Source organism: Belonocnema kinseyi, chromosome 2 (assembly GCF_010883055.1).
Source record: "Belonocnema kinseyi isolate 2016_QV_RU_SX_M_011 chromosome 2, B_treatae_v1, whole genome shotgun sequence".
Lineage (NCBI taxonomy): Eukaryota > Metazoa > Arthropoda > Insecta > Hymenoptera > Cynipidae > Belonocnema > Belonocnema kinseyi.
Window position 1 is genome coordinate 119124319 of NC_046658.1, and position 10845 is coordinate 119135163.

Sequence of the window (10845 nt, forward strand, 5' to 3'; positions counted from 1 at the left end):
AATTTAAAACAACAAGAATTACTTTTTAATCTATTCATAGATAGAAGATAGAAACCTCCAAAAATATTGAAAATATCCCAACATGAAAATAGGATAAAAAATTATGGTTGTTCTAGAGAAGGTCATAACGACGCGGGTGCCCCGCGCCAACTTGCCGCAGCGTGCCCAGGCGTACTGCAGTCGAGCAGTGGTTATAATACTTGATAAAAATAATTTTTCTGCATTACGTAAAAACAAGATTTTATTTTATACTTACGTTTTTATTTGAAAATAGTGAACGATTGTGGGGGATGATTCTGCTCATCTGTTAAATTTCGAGATGCTTTGTGGTAAGTCTGCTTTTATCTCACAGTGATTCTTGACAAACGATTTTTTTATAAATTTATCCTTCACTTTTCTCTTCTCTTTGCGATCTTTCTCCTCAGGAAAACACAGCATACTGAGGAGATGGCGCATACTTCTGGAAAATTAGAGTAGCCAGCACAGCCTTTGCAGAATTGAATCGAGATTTAGGGTTTTTACTAGTGACGGTATGTTTTTCTTAAAAAATAACAAATATTACAGAAAAATGATTTTTATCGAGTATTAGGACTATTGAGACACTACAGCACGCCTGGTAGCGCCGTGGTTAGTTGGCGCGGGGAACCCGTGTTCTTTTGACCTTCTATATCTCAACCAACACTTTTCATCGAAAATTTCATCGAAATGAAATAATTTCTTTATTGTAAAGTGCTAATCTTCATTGTACACCTCGTTAAAACATCTTTCCAAACCCCTATGAACAAGTAAAATTAAATAACTGAATTTAGCTTTCTATACAAATGAAAGTTAGCAGTCAGAGTGAATTTAAAAGTTTATTGTTATTTTGTGAATGATCTGAAGACGTCATAATGGAACCATCACAGTACTCAGTTATATTTTATAAACATTTTTTACTTGCCTTGCCTACGATAAGGCTATTTTTACCCCGATGAGTATATATGCAGTGCTTACCAAATGTATTCATAGTTTGCCAGAGTAATCATAGCTACATAGTTCTCTGTCCGAAAATTATCCGACCTTGTGGTGTGCCAGGAGTAAGAGTTAATTATGTCAATGGTGATCATATCCTTTTTAAATTACTTTCTTTGAAAGCTATTTACAACCTTCTTGAGAATACTTGAGTTTTAAAAACATCCAGAAATTTCAGGCAGCCAATTCAGGACTGAAAGGGGACTGGCAATGTTGTGCAATGCCGTTTTCATAAAAAATTTCAGAATCAGCTGCGATGCAAGGACAGTTACGTTGTCGTATTGAAGGACCCTGTCGCAAATTTTTAACAAATCACTAATATTTTTATTTATTAACACTGATTGACTCATCGCCATCACTTTTCGAATCATAACGATGGTTTCCGAACATGAATGGTCAACTTTTTGGCCAAATTTAATGTACACTCTTCGATCGATTCGTTTCCTCTTTCTAAAATGTGACGTGTAGGTTGTTAAAAGTTTTTGTCTGTGTTACTCAGTATAGGGACTCACATAGATTCCCCTAAATGGTAAATACCTATTTATGACAATAGCACAACTAAGTACAAAGTTGAATAACAAGGCTTTCGGGGATGGCGTGACTCACTCGGTGGGGGAAAGGAATAGTGTGTGGAAGAGATAGAGAATTTTCAGGTTGATCCAGAATTCTCGTGTTATTTATGTAAATAACACGTTCGTTCCGCAACACTGTTCCGACCCAGGGTGCTGATCAATCTCTCTAGCAATCACCCTAAGTGAAGATCCTCACAAAGTCGTTATGTAAGGTTCCCCACTTAGGTCCAATAGTGGCCCAGGTCTTTTGTTTCAGGCGTCATTCACTCTACTGACACTCTTTTTATTAACTATTTGCCGCCATACTTTCCTGTCCTGGCATACTTCTCTAGCTTCTTTTATGTCCATGCATTTTTTCATGCAGGCTCTCGTGTTTCTGTGACTTCTTATGTTTCTTCTAAGTAGGGTCTCATTCACACATTCTGGCCATTCTTTCCGCGGTCTACCTCTGGGCACGCTGCCATTTACTTTACCTTGATACACTTGTTTCGTTAGTCGTTCATTTGGCATTCTCTCAGCATGCCCGAACCATCTTAACCGATTTCTTTCCCATGTGTCTACTAGCGTCTCTTCTGCACCACATTCTGTACATCAGAGTTTTCCCGCATATTATTCGCATGAATCTCATGTCAATTGCGTTAATTTTACTCTTATATTTTTCATGATAAGTCCATGTCTCGCTACCGCATAGTACAGTCGGTACAAATATAGAATTATGTATTGCCATTTTAGCTTTATTTGATATATTTTTACTTCTGATAAGGGGACCTGCTCTACCAATAACCTTCTTACCTTCGTTTATGCGTCTATCTAATTCCTCATCTATCTTCCCGACCCTAGTAAATAAGCTACCAAGGTATACGAACTTATCAACTTGTTCAATGTGCAAGAGAAAAATCATTTGATCTTTCGAGCAACTAACTTACAGGAATATAATCAATGAAATTTTAATATTTTACTCGAAATCGCTTATAAAACTCAGTAATATGCACATGAGCTGACTCTTAACGTGCAAAAAAAGTCTTACAACTTCACTTTAGTGAACTTTATTTCTATGCATCGATCCTTTTACCTCGGGTCTTAAAATGTAGTGCATCTCGAATTCGGCCAATTTTTATCCTTATTAAAACCATAACTTTTTTTAGGGTGGATTAATACAATATAATTTTCCAAATCTCAAAGTTAATAATCAGCTAATATAACAAAAAGATCAGAATGTATAATTTTGTTACTTAGTTTTGTTCCTTTAGAAAACTACATTTTTTTACACCATTTTGAAACTAATAATTTAATTATCATTTATTACTTTATATATTATTACTCATCAAGCAATTTCGTTGAATCCAACACATTTTTATTATTTCATTCATAGCATATGGTTATTACATGGACGAAAAGATATTTGGTTGAACCAAAATTTCGTGAGTATCCAAGAAAACGGTTTTTTTGGTTCAAGAAATTATATTTTCTAAGTGTGACTTTTAATTTACGATAAACCTAAAAAAGACGATTAAGTTGATTTGTCCCATCCTGGTGACTGGGTTTCAATGTTAAATGCTAGAAGTAATACATTTTTGTAAAGATTAAACAAAATTATATGATATTGTTATGAAAAAATCTGATTTATCTTGTAGAGACTTATTAAAAATTTTCCTCAAATCCTTTCTTAACTTAAACGCTCGTCAAATTATTTATTTATAGAGAATTGAACGGGCTTGCACGCTTTATTATACAATAAAATTGTAAATATAAATGCAAGAATTGTAGTACGTCTTGATGAACCAGTTACATCGTTCATGCCGCATTGTTATTTCTGAGATAAATTATCTTCAATTATTATGTATTCTTCTTCAATATATTAGACAAATATAGTGAAACTCTGAGAATGGGCCGCTTTTGGGGTTGGAGGAGGTGGGGAATGATCTAGATAGAGGGCCGTTTCGTAGAAAACGCTTTTGTTTGTTCACGCCTAAGCCACCACCGCTTACCCCGTGCAGCTCCTTTTACTCCTATTTGCGACACGGCGTCAATTCTCGGAAGAACTATATCCGGGGCCCCTATCTCTAGGGTTCACTGTACATATAAAAGTGATAAAATAAAGGTATTTAGCTGCAAATACCATTAATAATAGAAAACGTTATACTAAAGGTAAGTGTTTTGTTAACCAATGTATAGTAAGCATTATTACAAATATCAAATATGCTTCATGTCGCCGGATATGAAATCTTTATCAGTTGATGCACTTTTACGAATTTTCCGAAGGGTTCAACATGCCGAGGAAAAAAACCTACAAATTTTGCATAACATTTGCTATTAATAAGCACTAAAAAAATTAAATCAGCATCATATAATTTATCTAGCACCTATCATGAAATCCCTTAACTTTTGACTTCTAAAAAAAAATTTGTATATCAACAGTTCTCACTAAAAGTTTTAGGTTTTTCATTGTCACGTTTAACTCTTTGCCAAATGTGTAAATATGCACGAACAAATGTGTAGATTATTTCAAGACAATATACAGGTGTTGCTATACAGTCACTCAAGTCACTTTTAGTCAATTTTTATACAAAAAGTTCTATAGTCATTTTTTAAAAAGAAAAAGCCACTTAAATCACTTTAATCTATCTTCTTTTAGATTTCATCTCAAATAAAAGATTTAATTTATGTTTATGAAATCGAGATTAATCTGGGTATAATAAAGTTTTTCGGTGTCAGACTTCAGAGCCTTTTCCCCTTTTTTAAATAAATTTTACTCTTTCTCCTTATTTTCAAGAAACTTTCTGTTCTTCTAGTGTTTTTGGTTTTTCTTAACTGTGAACTTAATTCATAGAACCTAATAGGAAAATCCACCTATTTTTGGTTGAAAGTTATTTTTTGTTTTTGTTGAAAAATCTCCTATTATATTTTTCGTTACAAATTTTATCATTTGGTTTTAAATTTAAAAATTTCAGTAAAAATTCAACTATTTTGTCGAAGTCATGTTTTATCGTCGAAAATGTAATTGTTCTATTAAACATTCCTCTTTTTGTATTAAAAATTAATCTCTTTTGGTAGAAAATGAAATTTTTGGTTAAAAATTTATCTTTTCGAAATTAAAAGTCAAATGGTTTCGAAAAAATTCGATTTTGTAGCTTAAACATTTAACTCTTCTGATGAATATTTATCTCTTTTGGTAGAAAATCAATCACTTTTCTGGTTAAAATTTCATGATTTTAGGTTAATCAAAATGCAACTGTTTCGTTGACAACTTGTACAAAGTTCAACTAGTTGGTTGAAAAATAACAAATATTTTTGTTGAAAATCCAACTCCTTGTTGAAAAAATATGAAAAGGGTTCAGCTTTTTTGTTGAAAATTATTCTTTTCTGGTTAAAAATTTAACTACTCGGTTGAAGGTTTACCTAGTTCGCTTTACAATTAATGTTATTTTTGGTAGAAATATTTTTTTCTGTTTAATGATAATTTAATTGATAATTAACAGTTTTATTGAAAATCATATTTTTGATTTAAAAATGCGACTACTTGGTTAAAAGTGGAAGTATATTTTTTCTTAATAAATCAATCTTTTGCTGAGGATATTGTTGAAAATTCGTCTTTTTGGTTTGGATGAAATTACCTTTTCTGTTGAAAATTGTTATTTTTGGCATGAAAATTCAATTATTTGGTTGAAAATTCATGTGTTTTGTATCAAATGTAATTATTCAGGTACAGAGGCGAATTATTTGATTGAAAAGTAATTTCTTTGATGAAAATTAATTTTTTTGGCTTGGAAATTCAACTCTTCTGTTGATAATTGAACTATTTTGATAAAAAATCATCTATCTTGTTGAAAATCCAATATTTTTCCTTCGAATCGTGGGCAGAATATATTCTGAGTGACATCTATTATACATTTTTCTTGTACCTTCTTATCTATTCCTTTACACACCCCCCACACTTACTTGGTAGTGGGAGGGGGGACCTACAGTTTAAGGTGTGTTCCGAACCACCAAGATCAACAGCTTTAAGTACTTAGAGGATCTTTTTCTCTAAAGCTACCGGGTCCCACGACTCTCTGTAGATGAACAACTCCCTTGCTAGGGAGTGTTCATCGCATGGGCTGTCGAGGCTCTTCCAGAGTGCGAGGCGGGAATCGAACCCGCAAGCCGATGGAGTGGGTCCAAAGCCTACGCCTTAGCCCCCAAGAACATCATCCCACTTGTTGGAATTTTATTTTAATATATATTGTTTTTGACTCGCCGAAATGTATTGCGTATTTTTAGTTTTCCTTAACTAATTCCTATAATTCGTTTTAAATTAAATTTTTAATAATTATCATCTTAATATTATCTTTATTTATTTAATTTAGAATCTTTATCTTTTTATTTATTATGTTTATTATCTTACATCTAAGTTACTTTAATTTTTAAATTATAAAATTAAGGGAACCAAAAAGTAACTTTTTAGGAAACTTAGTTACTTTAATGTAATTAGTTACAGATACAAGTAACGTAAATGTAATTAGTTACCTTTTTTCACTCAATAACTTAACTGTAACTAGTGACTCACAAAAGTAAATCATCCAACACTGCTATTTTGTTCCTCTCTTTATTTCATGGTTAAGATATTAAAATCCTATTTCTGATGGATGCTGAAGTACTCTAATGAGGTTTATTTTGCAGTGCGAAATCTATACATAATTTAGAACCTGACAGAGAACGATAAACGTCAATCAAAGCACTGTTCTAAGTCATTAAGTTTAGTAGATAATTGGTACTTTTTAACTTTTATATAAGTTTCAGTCCCACGCAAATCATCTTAAAGACAGAAAGCCAAACAAAAGCATCTTATTCAAACTTAATATTGTTTACAAGTATTTAAATCTTCACTTTTATTTTCGATTTCCAAACTACTAAAACTCTTCCTACGCGAAAAGGAACCTTCAGAACCGAGCAGAATACTTTACTCGCTGACAAAAACATTAACTAAGTCAAATTTTGTATTTTCATACTGACATCAATTCGGTTTTCATAATTTAGACAAATAATTCACAACTTTCAATTTAACCAAATTTGATAAAGTTCTAAATGTACATTAAAAATCCTTCTGTTTAGCTATACTAAATTTTAGTAATTTTACATTCATTCTTCTTTTTAATACTTAAAAAGACTACCGTAACGTAAAGAGATGTCCTTTTTTCTGAGGTACTAATTTAGACTTCAAGTGTCTTGTTTTGAGCCGGAAATGTCAGTCTGTTAATTTCGATGCAAAGTAAATGACTCTTAATTACGTAGTTTTCTTCTTTTAGATCTCAGAAGGATTAACTTATAATTGAGTATCCTTATTACCCTTAGTTGTTTCTTTGTACTTAAAAGGGTGGCCGTAAAATTTAAGTTTCAAAATTTCCTCCATTTTTCTTGATTTTTCCCTTACTAATTTTCATCTTTCCTAATCATTGATATTTAAAAACCAGAGCTCAAACCTTGTAACATGTTTAATATGGAATGTTTCATAATTGGTATAAAGCAATTTTAAATTTGTTACTTTCAAGGATGCCACAGACTGCTGTACTTGAAAAAATTGACGAAAAGTAACCAATATGCATCAATGATGTGACTAATGTTCTTTTGAATCTAATCAAATTAAATTTTTTATTCAATTTTTAAGTAATTTTTAAATCAAAATTTAAACATATTGCAAAAAATCCCTTAGTTTGAGTAAAATTGACGTAATTTAGGGAAATTTAAGGCATTTGAGAAGAATTTGACGAAATTGATTAAAATATTACAAAAGTACCGCGAAATTATATGAAATCGGATTATATATCATGAAATACTGAAAAATATAATAAAATCCTTGGAAGTTTTTTTAAAACTTTTAAATCTCTTGAAAATTCTTTGAAATATATTATAATATCCTAAAATAATTAAAATCCTGAGAAATTCCTTTAAATTATTTAAATACATCAATAATTCTCTAAAATATTTTAAAACCTTTGAAATTTTTTGCTACTTCTTAAACCGCTTAAAACCCTTTCTATCTTCAAAAATACCTCGAAATATTCAAAATTTTGTATAATCACTGAAAATTATTGAAATCTATTAAAAATACTTTAATATATTTTAAATCCTTTAAAATCTTTTGAAGTCCTATTGAAATTTTTGGAAGCTTTAGAAAACTCCTTTGAATTGAAAAATCCCTCAAAGCTTTTGAACAATTTAAAATCCCTTCAAATTATTGTAATCAATTGAAAATTGGGATCTTTAAAATTATCCGTAAATCTTAAAGAATTACAGACATAAATTCATTGAAATTCATTAAGATATTCAAAAATCCCGTGAAATTAGATGAAATCAGGTAATATTTCCGAAAATTCGGGAAAAATTCAAATTCTAAGGAATACCTTCAAATGAAGAAAATATACTAAAAATGCTTTAGAATATTTTTAATACCCTAACATATTTTTAATACTTTTTTTTCAAATTTCTTTGAAATCTTTGAAAATCTTTTGAAACTTTTTGAAGCGTTTAAAAATTCCTTACATTTTTTTGAAATATTCTAAAATCATTTGCATTATTTGATATTCCTTCAAATTGTTAGTCTATGCTAATATACCTAGACATATTTTGAAACACAGTAAACAATTTTAAATCCTTGAAAATCTATTACAATCCTTTGAAATTTTGTAAAGCCTCGCAAAACTCCTTGGACTTTTGAGATAAACATCAAATATTTCAAATTATTCGAAACCTTTTGAAGCTCTATAAAGCTTCTTGAAATTCTTTGGAATTTTTTAAAATACCGTAAAAGCTTTCAAATTCTTTGGAATCATTTAAAATTATCGAAATTTTTAATAATAACTTAAGATTGATCAAATCCTTTAAGACATTTTGAAATCCCTTAGAAACTTTTTAGAATTCTTAAAAATATCTTTGAATTTAAGAAAATAATTATGGTCATTGTAGCCCTTAGAAATTCCTTCAAATTATTAAAATCTTTCAAAAATTTCTTCGAATCTTTTTAAAATATTCGTATTGCTTTTAAATGCTTATAAATCTCTTAAAATCCGATAAAAGAGTTTAAAGCCCTTGAAGATTCCTTGGAATTTAAAAAATATCCTACAATCTTTTAAGATATCGTAAAATATTTAAAATTCTTCTAAATCCTTAAAAATTACTTTATTCAATTAAAAATTCCTTGAAATCTGTTAAAATACCCTTAAATGTTTCAAATCCTTCAAAAAATTTGAAATACCTTAAAATATTAAAAAGTTCTTAAAATTGTCTTAGAATATTTAAAAATACCTTAAATTATTTCAACTTCTTTGAAATATTAAAAAAAATTTAAAGCTATAAAATATTTTTTGTAATTTTTAAAACACCCTAAAATTTTTCTAAATCCTTTGGAATCTCTTCAAATGATTGAAATCTATTAAAAACCCTAAGATATTTCAAAACCTTTAAAATCTTTTGAAATTTCTTTGACATTTTTTAAAGCTCTTAAGAGTTGATTTAGCAGCTTACCTTACAATTAAGCAGATTATAAGGGCTTATGCGATATAAAAATAAGTGGAAATAATATCAGAACTAGTTTTTAAACTTTTGTAATTATTAAAACTTGGAATGAAACTTATTTCATTTCTCTGTATTTCTCTGTTTGAACTACAAATTTGAGAAAATTCGAGAAAATTCAAAAATAGGTGTACATCTCGTAACAAGAATAGGAACCCCTTAAGCTAAGTTTTTAAAGTAAAGTGACTAAAGTTTACTTTTCATTTAAAAAGGTGACTATAGTGACTTCATCTGTAAAACGTAATTTGAGAAAATAAGTCACTGAAAGTGACTTTGTAACAGTCCTATTTATTCTTGACAGTTTCTCAAAGTGCTTCTAATAAAAATTTCATGATTTTTGCAGTTTTTTCTCACTATCGCTGATTTTTTCTGATTAGCAAAATTTACTAACCTTTCTCTGACCTGCGGCAATCCTGTCAAGTATACCGAAAATAATTTTTGAAAAATCTTCATACGTATAACCTAATGGTAAGTTTGAAAAGAATCGTAATGATTAAAAATGAATTGAAAACAAAACATTGTCTTTTTTCAGAAGTCATATTTTTTCAAATAGTCTACATATATCTCAAAGTGACTACTGAAAAACGACATAATGCGCTATTGCAGAGCAAGTTTTAAATGTCATCTGACATAAGTGCAGAAATTCTCTTCTCCACAAATACACGTATTTTGAACGCGATCCTGTGAATTCAGTACTTCCGGTTTATATGCGGAAAGTCTATTTCGATGTCTTACTTCTTTTCATGGACACAGGAAGCAGTGAACACTCGCGTATGACATTCCAGGGATTTCTTCTGCCAGACTAAACACTACTTTAATCACTGAAATCCAATTCACTTTTGACGTCTTTTATAACTGAAGATTCGACTATCACATATCGATCGGCAGTCTATTCATAAATATCAAAAAGTAACATCAACAAAATTTTGTTTGTAAAAATTAATTTACAGACAAAAAAATAAAAAAATAACAAAGATGCCGAGAACTTTTTCGAAAGTACTTTCTACTCAAAGTCCAGCGTTTTTCTTTAATTTTGGCTGATCTAGATTTACTGGTTACGTAATGAGTCGATTTTGAGAGCCAATTCTTAGACGGTTAGGTCGCTAACCCAAATGCAGCGATTAAATTTATCCTCGAGGGGAATGCATTTATTGCCTGGGCTTGACTGCTGACTTTAAAGAGTTGAAATCACTGAAAATTTCTCAAGGTTTTTCCTCACGTTTTTTTCCACGGGGGACCGATGCTTTTCCGCCCGGACGATCAACTTCGCGCGCGCTTTGCGCCTCGCCGCGTCGTTTACATGCCGGCCTCGCGACTTTTCGAATTTTTTTCTAGGATGCGATTAGCGACTGCCTAGACGTCGGAGGCTGCACTGACACTGCTGCTATTACGAGGTTAGATCGTAGTCAGAAGTTAAGAGCGCGAGCGTGCTCGATTGGGCGCCTGCCAGGGTGCGTATTTATATCTCTAGCTATAAATATAGCGCACACAAGATGTACGGGGTGTCTACGCACAATGCGGGACTAAGGGCTTTTCTTGCCAAATTTGGACTCTGACAATTAATGTGCCGCAAGACGGAAATTGGAAAAAAATTTGTGAGAGGCGATTTGTCAGTCGAAGGCTGCACAAAATTATATGGCACAACTCGTATTTCAAGAGTGAGTAAGAAGCTGTGTAGGTAAGCCTTCTCCATTTGAATTATCGAGGTCAGGAG

The 10845-nt window shown here is 31.0% G+C and overlaps 1 protein-coding gene across 7 annotated transcripts in view; it reads right to left on the reverse strand.

Annotated features, from left to right (window-relative positions):
• Window positions 1-10492, reverse strand: part of LOC117167122 (golgin IMH1) — a 92091-nt gene extending 81599 nt beyond the window's left edge. For 5 of the 7 annotated variants that reach the window (XM_033351794.1, XM_033351796.1, XM_033351795.1 and 2 more), the window contains exon 1: window positions 9867-10492. The gene's annotated coding sequence lies outside the window, so the exon portion shown is untranslated. Of the gene's footprint in view, window positions 1-9522; window positions 9594-9866 lie in introns of all 7 variants that reach the window. The other 2 variants (XM_033351797.1, XM_033351798.1) reach the window with 2 other exon arrangements.
• Between the last annotated feature and the right edge of the window lie 353 nt (window positions 10493-10845).